Raw genomic sequence first — 11,812 nt, forward strand, 5'->3', positions numbered from 1 at the left:
TGGCCTTTGCAGCTTGTGAATTGAACTGTTGCATGTTGTACCACCTAAGCCTTTCTGTGGTGGTTACGCATAACTCAAGTAGAGTGAATTGTAGTAGTCTAATTTGGAGGAGACAAAAGCATAGATCAAAATGGTGAGATCCTTCTTCAAGTGTTCCACATAACTATGGCAATCTGTGATTATTGTGTGTGTGGAGCAGTGATGAGACCAGCATGACTCCCAGGACTCACACCACTTAAGTACTGTCACCAGCCTCTGCAACTACCTTAGTGTGGTATATTAACCAAAATTTAGTTAAGACAACATTATTTAGCTTAAGAGCTGACAGAACCACAGCACAAAGTTATAGGACAAGAAGCACAATCCAAACCCCTCTTAAGCTCCAGTAACTTCCAGTGCTGTCATCTCTGTGATTCTTCAAACAAATTTCTATCAGACTGTATTCTGCATCCTCCTTTGTATACTGAGGATTTTTCAATTACATTTGTTCTGAAGATTCTCCATGTCACTGAGTTTAATCAGAAACTTAAACACTGTTTGGCAGGCAGGGGTGAAATTAATGTAAAAGACTTACCAGTATGGGGGCCCGGCTCTGGGCCCCCGAAAGAGCGGGTCTTTGGGGGTAAGGGGCGGGGCTGGGTGTCAGCCTCCCCCAGTCAGCCCTTCCATGCTGCCTGGCCCGTGCCACCCAAGACTCCAGCAACTACTTAAAGGGCCCAGGGCTCCGGCCGCTGCAGGGGGCAAAAGGGGCAGTCCTTTAACGTCAGCTGTGTATGGCAGGTACTGGTGGCCACTTCTTACCGGTACGCCGTACTGGCCCGTATCGGCCCACTTTCACATCTGCTGGCTGGGTAGCATTCGTTTATTGTGAAGCAGCCATTTAGGAAAGCTATTCTGTCTTGGCCACATAGTAACCTTTACTATTTTCAGAAGACTTGTGTTTATATAATTCACAGTATACTACAAAAGTATAATTTCTCTATGCACCTTTTCCTTTCCCCAGTAGTTACAAGTGTTATGAAGGGATATTGGTGAGCATGCAGGGAAAAATATAAAATGTAGCCACCCCATAATAGAGTGGACAAAAGCTTGAGGACCCTGGTTCTCTGTTACTCAATATCCCTCTCCTTTTTCTTTACAGAGTTTTGCCTTCATAAAGATTATTTTATAAGTTTGGGGTTGATTCTTCTAGTTAAATGTTTGCAATTGGGACATACAATGCTGCTTGCCAATTTACATAATTGATACAAAGACTGATTGGATTGGGGAAGGTGAGTTCGCCCACGTGAGCTTTCTGAAGTAAGACTCAGAACCCCAAAGAGACATAGACACCTAAAGATTTAGATGTTACTATGATCCATAAAACCCCTACTCAGCTGCTACCTACCCCTGTAAGCACCTAAACTCACTAGGCACCAAAATTTCTATGTAAAAGTTTCCTAGCCACCTAAGTTTATGCCTCTGGACTGGCAAACTGATGCCCAGCTCAGGCAAGTTCCCAGACTTCTATTTCATGCTTAAGCCCCAGCATGATCCTCACACCAAATAAAGATATGCATTTCCCTACCAGTCATGCCTGTGGGGCCTGTACCCAGGCTCTGAGCATATCTAACTGTACATAAAATGGCTGGGGTCATGTGGGACACACTGGTTCAATTCCCCCCTCTGTCTGATGAGTGTCCTAGCCTCTGGGACAGTCTGATGTTTGTCTCTCTCAATCTCTCCTGTAGAAGCTGCTCCACTTTGCTTATTGGGACACACACACACACACACACAGAGAAAGAGAGAGAATCTGTACAGTCCAGTGTTGAGGGCACTCACCTGAGAGGTGGGAGGACCCTGTCTCCTCCTCAGGCAGAGGGGGGGAATTGAACCAGGTGAACTCACATCCTGGGTGAGTATCCTAATCAGTGGGTTAAAAGTTCCCTAGCTGCCTGAGTTTCTGCCTCTGGGTGTGCTCACTGCTGTCTCAGCTCACACAGGTGCCCAGACACTTTCCTAACAACCTAAGCCCCAGCTCCCTCTGTGACAGGTTTGGTCACAGAGACCCCCTTGCGACTGTCACCTGATGTGCTGAAACTATCTTTGAGCCCATTTTCTTTTCCAGCTTGGGACTCCAGAACCCTGTCTTGTTGAGTCAGACACGCTAGCCTGCTGCAGCACAGACCCAGGGTCTGAACCATGTCCCCAAAGCTGCAGACTTAATTGAAGACAGCTCAGCAAGTACTCCTGTCTCCAGCACCCAGACACCCAGCTCCCAATGGGATCCAAACCCCAAATAAATCCGTTTTATTCTGTATAAAGCTTATTCAGGATAAACTCCTAAATTGTCCTCCCTCTATAACACTGATAGAGAGATATGCACAGCTGTTTGCTCCCCCAGGTATTAATCACTTACTCTGGGTTAATTAATAAACAAAAGTGATTTTATTAAGTATAAAAAGTAGGATTTAAGTGGTTTCAAATAATAACAGACAGACCAAGGTAAGTTACCAAGCAAAATAAAACAAAACACGCAAATTTAAGCCTAATCCATTATAAAACTGAATACAGATAAATCACACCCTCAGAGATGTTCCAATAAGCTTCTTTCACAGTCTAGACTCCTTCCTAGTCTGGGCCCAATCCTTTCCCCTGGTACAGTCCTTGTTACTTCCAGCTCAGGTGGTAACTCGGGAATTTCTCATGACTGGCAGCCTCCTTTGTTCTGTTCCACCCCCTTTTATAGCTTTGGCACAAGGAAGGAATCTTTTGTCTCTCTGGATCCCCACCCCTCCTTCTAAATGGAAAAGTACCAGGTTTAAGATGGATTCGGTTCAGGTGACATGATCACATGTCACTGTAAGACCTCCTTCTTCATTACCTAGTAGCTGGAAGATACATACATAGGAAGGCTTGCAGGTAAACAAACCCATTCACAGTTCATTGATTCTGAGGCACCCTTAATGGCTTCCACTTAACATGTTTACATCAGTAATACAAGTTTTTATCTTATTCTCTTAACTCCTGACATAGAAATAATACATGAAAACAAATAGGACGAACACACTCGGTAGATCATAAGCTTTGTAATGATACCTTACGAGAGACTTTTTGCATGAAGCATATTCCAGTTAGATCATATTCACACTTATAAACATATTTCCATAAAACTTATGGAGTGCAACGTCACACCCTCCCACTTTGTCAGGAGTTGGGTGTACACTGCTGTTCTTGCAAAAAAAAAAAAAAAAAAAAAAGGCCTAAGCACCTGATTCCAGAAGAGGGTTCTGAGCTGTAGATTATGAATAGATGGGTGACTCCTTGCAGCTAGGATTTAGATGCTGAACTCTCTGGGAGGGGTGGGGCTTAGGACACACCCCTCTCCTCAGCATCTGCTGTTTCCTAGTCGAGTTTAGGCATATGCCCTGCCTCGTAGGGAGGTGGATTACCTACACCAATGAGAGAATCCTCCTGTTCATATAGGTATTGTCTACATTGAAGCGCTACAGCAGCACAGAGTTGTTGCTGTAATGTTTTAAGTGTAGACAAGCCCTTACTGTATGGAAAAAATTATCTGTACTTAAATTATTTACTTCATTGCTGAGAGGCTGCCATCATCAACTCTCTTTTGCTTCTGTTTTTTGAAAGAATAGATTGTAAATGTTCAGTCATATGCTGTGAAAACACTGATCTGTCAAGTGCTATAGTTGGTACCATGGTTTAGTGAGAATGACGAAGCACTACAGTGTCTTAAGGAATTAGTAGTTTCCATCTGCACTAAAACAATAAAGACTGTAATGGCACAAACCTCTATTTTATCAATCATGAACATTTTCGAAGTTAAAACACACAGTTCTGAAAAATTCTCCAAATGTAACGTCCAGTATTAATCTCCTTCTCCCAAACCCAGAAAAGCATTTGGATTGGTTAATACAACCACAAAGTTGATTAGCATGACTGTATAAGGATGAAGGATAATTAGGATGCTAGAAGCCACATTATTTTATGGTGCCTGGTTTCTGAATAGTACTTTAAAAGTCAGCTGCTCAAATAACTTAAAGGGCTAGCTTCACAAGGAAGACTTGGGCACCTGGCTACCCATTTAGGCACCTATGTTTCAACATCTGGACACCACTGGCATCATAAAACTCCCATTTAGCAGTTGCCAAATACTGTGGGTGCCTAAAATTCCTACACTCCTCACTTTCATAGATATTTAGATGCCAAGGCCAGAAGGGACCACTGATCATTTAGTCTGACCTGTATAACACAGGCCATAGAACTTCCCCAAAATAATTCCTAGGGTATATCTTCTAGAAGAACATCCAATCTTGATTTAAAAATTGTCAGTGATGGAGAATCCACCATGATCTTTGGTAAATTGTTCCAATGGTTAATTACTCTCACCATTAAAAACTTATGCCTTATTTCCAGTCTTGTAAAGTCATTTAGATGCCTGCGTTTCTGCCAGTAGTGTGGGTGTATGCACAGTCACCTAAGTCCTGGCACTACCAAGCAGCTTGGTACCTAACTCATGCCTAAGCCCTGTTGGGATTCACAAACTAGACATTTCACTGCCTATCTCACCTGCAGCCCCCAATTCAGTAGGAATGCTCTGTGCCTCGTTCTCAGAAATGACTAAATTGTTTTTGGCTTAAATTTTCCAATAAAATTCAGCCTGAGGCTGAGGAAAATTCCAGCCTAAAGGGCTACAGCTTGCAAAGTTGTAAGCAACTGAAAATAGGGTCTTCTAATGGGAAGTGTTTGACAACCTTAAACATGGGTCCAGATTCTCATTTACACGAAGACCACTTCACACCACTCTGGCCTTAAGGTGGGGTAAGTGTAAATGGTAATTTAAAAAGAAAGTATAAAGTAGCTTGGGGGTAAACAAGAAGCAGGCCCTTCAATCCTACAGCTATCTCCATTATTATGATGACACTGAGATTCGTACTTGTCTGATATATTGTATTTCATTTGGTACAGAGCAATTGTACATTAAACATGCATCCACAGCAGCATCCACAGCACCCACTTCATAAACTACTGAAACTTTTTGTGGGAATAGATGGTCTCTCCCCCCCCCCCCACCTTTTTACTGACATTTACCTCCTCTTTCTCTCAGACCTGGTGCTATTCTCCCTGAATTATTTACAAGTATCTCAGAATGCTGCAACTTGTTACTGACTTTAAACCATTCCAAGCTTCCTCCTTTCCAGTTTTGTGCTGTTTCTCTCATTGTGGATTCAGAGTAGCAGCCGTGTTAGTCTGTATTCGCAAAAAGAAAAGGAGTACTTGTGGCACCTTAGAGACTAACAAATTTATTAGAGCATAAGCTTTCGTGAGCTACAGCTCACTTCATCGGATGCATTTCCGATGCATCCGATGAAGTGAGCTGTAGCTCACGAAAGCTTATGCTCTAATAAATTTGTTAGTCTCTAAGGTGCCACAAGTACTCCTTTTCTCATTGTGGAGTCTTTTTCCTGTGTTTGGTGCAGAAAAGGATGACAGTTACTGTGTGTTTAACTAATTTTTTTAAATGATCCACCTTTGTTGTCTGTCTAAGCAAAAAGGGAAAATCCAAATATAAATTACCAAGCGGTTATCTCCCAAAAAATGAGATCTTGTTCTATTTCAGACGTGAGAACAGGCTGTCGCCATTTGCAGTCAACAATAATTGAATGGAACGGAAGGGCTCATTTGAAGTGTAATCCATGAGAATCACAGTTACAATGCTGGTTCCAATGTGTTGTATTGTTTTTGTCCTCAGAGTGACCCTTCAGGGTTCATATCCCATGTCTCACTATCAATGCAGGTAGCCCCCTGAGAATGAGCGCTCCCTAATCTACCTTCAGAAGCCTAGAAAGATTAAATAATAGATGCAAGATTTACTTACAGGCCACTGGAATGCTGCAGTGTTACCTTTCTGTGTTACCTAGTTCAAAAGGTCTCACAGAACACCAGATGAGAGGGCAGGAGTTAGAATGATGCAATTTAAATAATTTTTCTTTAAAAAAAAAAAATCTACCAGGAAGGAAACTTTGTTCTTTTTGAGCCAAATCACAATTTTGTTGAAGTCAATGGCTTTAATGATAAACTCCATTGTCTGCAAAGGCGTCTCTAACATATTTTCAGTTTTAAAATGTATAACTGCAGTTAACATTCTATTCTTTAGGAAACCCATTTATTTTTCAGCTGCATGACACTATGCTTTTCAACAACAAACTTCACTTTACTCATTAAACACAAATCTTTAAGGAGGAAAGGAAGCACTGCATTTTAGCAAAAGAACTGTGATATAGTTATAATAAATACAACACCACACTTGAGTGCCCCATCCATTTCTCCACACTCCTTTTATGAAAAGAAGACTTAGTTAAACACTGAACAAACATTACTTCCTGACCATGTGTCTCTTTGGAAAATAATTTCATTATCAGAAAGCTAAATGCAAATCCAGCTTTTGGAATGTCCAAAACCATCAGATGGGACTTACACTGGAGCAGGATCTGGCCATTAATTTATCTTTAGTGCCTGTCACCAGGTACACTACACACTGCTAGTCTGGCGCCTCCTCTTGGTCACTCTGGGAATTAGTTCTTGAGGTCACCACCCCTTTCCTCAGCTTGTATGCTGTTGTTCTATCTCCCTCACAGGTCTGCAGCTCCTCTCTCATCCCACAATCTGCAGCATCCTCTGAATGACTTGGCCCTCCAGCCAGGTCACTCAGTGTTCTTCCCTTCAGAATAGTAAGTCCCTTCTCCCTAGCAGTCCTAGGCAGTATTCCCTCCCAGTGCCCCATGGCACCACTGCCTCAGTGTCTGTAGGGGAAAATGGGTCCGCCCTCTACTCTGGGTTCCAGTCCAGGGACCTTCAGCTTAGCAGTTCTGGGCTTTCCTCTCTCAGTCCTCACTCCTCCATCCCTGGACTGCTTCCTACCACATCTGGTTCCTCTTCTCATTCTGGGTGTACCAACTCCACACCCACCTCCCTCTTCCCAGGGAGTGACTGCTGCCTGCCCTCCTGCAGCTTTTCCCAGCAATCTCCTCTACTGCTCACAACTCCTGGCCTTATTAGAGGCCCCTCCTGTTCCTGCATAGCTGAACCTCTTCCAAATACTTCCTTGCTCTTTGAGTCCTCCTCCAGGTGTGGCCTGTGGAGTTAATTGGCCTGCCTGGCCATCTTAACCCCTTCCAATCCTGAGTGGGTTGGGCACCCCATCACAGTGCTTTACTATCCAGCAGGGATTGTGCCTGCTATAGTTAGCGGCGTATTAACACCCAGGCTGACAAGGCCTAGGCCTAGGGCGGCAAATTTATAATAGCAGCCAGAGGAGGCTTTCCCCGGCGCCAGTTTGTGCCCTCTGCCCCCCGGCCCCGGCCAAACTCCACCCCTTCCCCACCCACATTCTCTGCCCCCTCCCTGCCCCTATTGGTCCCCTTCCCCAAATCCCCGCCCCGGCCCCAGCTCCTCTCCTGAGTGCACCGCATTCCCCCCCACTTTCCCCCTCCTTCACGAAGCTGTTTCGTGCACAAGCACTGGCAGAGAGCGGGGAGAAGCAAGACCCAGTGGCGTGCTCAGGGGAGGAGGTGGAGGAGGCGGAGGTAGCGTCGGAGCGAAGGTGGGCTGGGGCGGGGGGGGCGGCAATTATTTCAGGGCCTAGGGGTGGCAAAATCTTTAATATGCCACTGGCTATAGTGAGTTTAATATTTGTAGCAAATTCTGATTTCAGTTATTCTGGGATAAATTCAGAGTGCTTGGACATTTTGTCGGGCTGTCAATTACAGTTAATGCAAGCGATTAACATAAAACAAATTAACTAGATTACAAAAGTAGTTGTGATTAATCACAGTTTTAATTGCGCTGTTAAATAATAATAGAATACCAATTTAAATTTATTATAAATATTTTTGGATTTTTTCTAAATTTTCAAATATATTGTTTTTAATTATAACAGAATATGTAGCGTACGGTGCTCATTTTATATTATTTTATTACAAATATGTGCACTGTAAAAATGATAAACAAAAAAATCGTATAAATAAACAAGTACTGTAGTGCAATCTTTTTATCATGAAAGTGCAACTTACAAATGCAGAATTATTTTTTTACATAACTGCACTCAAAAACAAAACAATGCAAAACTTTGGAGCCTACCACTCAGTCCTACTTCTTGCTAAGTCAATCATTAAGACAAACAAGTTTGTTTACATTTATGGGAACCCAGCCTGTGTATTAACAACTGTAAACTGCCTGCAACATTCAATGGGGTGAGGAAAGCTGTTTGATTGAAATCTTGCTTAGTCTGTTAAAGTTAGAATTTAGACTGTGATCCTATTTTTATTTCTTCTGTAACCAACTTTGACCTCCATGCCTAACACTTATAATCACTTAAAATCTATCTTTCTGTAGTTAATAAACTTATTTTAATGTTATATCCTTACCAGTGAGTTTGTCTAAAGTGCTTGGGAAATCTGCTCAGACTACAAAGGCTGGCGCATGTGCATTTTCCTTTGACAAAGTGGTGAATTAATTAATGAACTTCCACGGTTCAAGAGAAGGTCTTGAGCAGTGTCAGATGGGACATCACTGGGGTGCAAGGCTCGGGGCTGGGGAGATTTGTTGGTGTCTCTCTCTGTATGCTTCATGAGTGGCTTATAGAGCATTCATGCAACTTAGCTGGGTGTGTCCCTGCATGTTGTTGGCTGAGTGATCACAGCACCTGGAGGGGTTTGTTGCTTATCACTAGCACAGCAGTGTAAGAGACATCCCAGGGAGGAGAATCAAGGGGGCAAAGCAGTCCCATAATTCCAGATGGTACCCTGGGGGTATATCACACACATGCAATGGGGTAAAGTGAATTTGTTGAAAATGCTATATGTCACATAAGAAAGACGTTTGAATGGAAAAAAGTTCCATTTTATTTTAGGGGACACTCTTACAGTTTCTTCTGTCACCACATGGCAACCCTTAAAAGTTCATCTAAGGAAACTGTAATGCAATGCACAGAATGATCAGAAGGAATTGGATACAATCTAGTGGATAGGTCACTGAACAGGGATGTAGGAAATGTGTGTTTAATTCAGATTTCCTGTGTAACCTCAGGCAAGTGAGTTAATCTGCCCTCAATTCTCTGTCTGTAAAATGTGGCTAATACTTCCCTGTCTCACAGAGGTGTTGTGAAACATTAAAAGTGAGCTGTAGCTCACGAAAGTTTATGCTCAAATAAATTTGTTAGTCTCTTAGGTGCCACAAGTACTCCTTTTCTTTTTGCGAATACAGACTAACACGGCTGCTACTCTGAAACCTGTCTTTAATGATTGTGAGATGCTTAGATATTATACTGATGGGGCCATATGAGTACCTAGCTAGATACACGAGACTGAGAAGACCCTTGGGCCCAACTAAGGTTCTGTAGTGCACACAAGAGAGGTGACTGTTTACTCCTGATACTGGTAAAAGCATGTCACCTTATAACACATGTATTTATGCTGCACAACACAGAACAAGGCAGAAATGTATCTGTACTTAAAAAGAGAGGTGAAACACCTGAGAATAATCATGTCCTTAATCCAAGCAAAAACATCTGGAAAATACTCTTGGCACATGGATCTCATAATCCAACCATTTTTAACTGATTGGATTTGGCCTGATATTTGCTCCGTTCAACTATATATTCACCACAATCATCCTGGTACATGCCTTTATATTCACAAAGCTATTAGCAACAGCATACAGTACATTGTCTGAAATCAGCTATGTCTATCAAAAATAATTTAATGAGCATAACAAGTTTTGAAAGACAGGAGACTACTAATTGGAAACACTTTTTTCTTTTAAACTACTGTAAAAATTGTATATAGTCACACTGTGTATGGTTAACTGGTAGGTTTAGGAAGATATTCTGTATTGCAGAGGTAGCTTAATGGTCCATCCACTGAGTAGGATGTATGCAACTTCCCATTCTGTATAAATAATGGGCAATATCCAAAGGGTCTTGCAGTAGTGCGGAAGCCCCAGTCTTTGTTTGTCTTACATCACTGGTGTGAAACTTCTATCATTTATTTGAATAGTGCATTTGAATTGCTTCTATTGCTACCATTTGCTGCCTCCACAGGAGTCAACAGTTCAGTTCCCATGGTGCTGTGTACTTTCTTAAAAAGGTTGCATACATACAGTACCACATGTTTCTGTGGTTGCTAAGGTAATGAAAGTACTTGTTTTTTACAAAATGATTGAGATTGAAAAATAGGGACATAAAGCATAGAGAAAAAGCTGCAGAATAAGGACTGTTAGATTTTTTAAATCTTTTTAAATAAATAGGGGCATTTTGTAATTGATTTTTCATTTTATGTACTTCTTTTCTGTTCAAATATTATTGACTTCTATATAGGGTGACCAGATGTCCCTTTTTTGGGAGTTTTTCTTATATAGGTGCCTATTGCCCCCCACCTCTGTCCTGTTTTTTCACAGTTGCTATCTAGTCACCCTACGTTTATACACACTGTTGCAATTAGATGGTATAGAGGCAATGTACTGTACACAACACCTTTGTTTAGTACAGAGAGGTTTTATATGTTCAACTAGTGCCAGTTAAATACAAAACAAATGAGTGGCATATCAGAGCAAATGTAATATTGTGTTTTTCACTATATTGTTGTTATGCATCATATTGAATATTCACCGCATACGCATTTATCCCTTTGCTACTGTTTTTATTGAACAACAACAATATGCTTCAGCCTGTACAAGAGAAAGACAGAAGTTCAGTCACTGCACCAAAAAGCTAACAATTTAAAGCCCAAATGCTTCTTCCACTCTCATGAGAGGTGGGGAGCATAAAGATTCTTATAACTGGAATGTCTTTTATCGAGGGTAAAACCTATATAAAAGAGGGAGAGAAGGACAAAGGGCTGGAAAGGTTGTGATATATCAACAGTTACAAGTGTTAACAATGGTGAGGAGCTATTGTCTGACAAGGAAGAAATGAGAAATTCTTTAGATAAGGTTACAAAGAATGAAAACCAAAGTAGAAACAATTATGGGCACCTCCTACTGACTACAAGGAAAAGAAGAGAATACGAATGACAGCTTACTGGACCAACTTCCAAGTGCTCCGAGCCACAAGATACTGAACTTATTGGTAATTTGAACTATTTACATGTATATTTAGTAATAAATACAACCGAAAAAGCAATTTCTAAAAGTTACAGACATTACCTATAAAGCAATTTATATTCCAGAAAGAAGAGAAACCCCAAACAAAAAGAGAATTCATCTTGGATCAGCTTCTTACAGATAGGAAAGCACTTACTGAATATGTGAGAATAAAGGGGAGGCTTGGAACAAATGATGACTACAACCTATTGGTATTTAGCATATTCAGAAATGGCAATATAGAATGCTGCAGTGAAAGGATGTTATAATTCAGTAAAGTTAGTTTTGGGAGTAATTAAGCCTATTAGTGAGGGTCAATAGGAGAAGTATTAAAATCCATCAATGTAAAAGAAGGTTTTGGAGTCAGAAAAAAAACATTGGGGCAGGTTCTAATTTTTTTCTCTGGCTACTTTGTGCCATTCAATCACTGAAAATTATTTTGGACAGGTCTATGACAAGTGAATATCTACTAGAAGACTGGAAGAAAGCAAAACTCATACTGATCTTCAGAAAAGAAAAGAAGAGTGATCCTGCCAATTATATCCCTTAAAGTAATGTTAACAGATGACCACAGTTGTTTCTCCTCTGGTTTTCATTCTTTGTAACCTCTCTGCCTCTCCAGCTCCTGGAGCTTTGCAGCAGGTTGAGAGTGGAGCACCAGGATCAGGTAGGA

The sequence above is a fragment of the Dermochelys coriacea genome, chromosome 5 (assembly GCF_009764565.3).
Source record: "Dermochelys coriacea isolate rDerCor1 chromosome 5, rDerCor1.pri.v4, whole genome shotgun sequence".
NCBI classification, from domain to species: Eukaryota; Metazoa; Chordata; order Testudines; family Dermochelyidae; genus Dermochelys; species Dermochelys coriacea.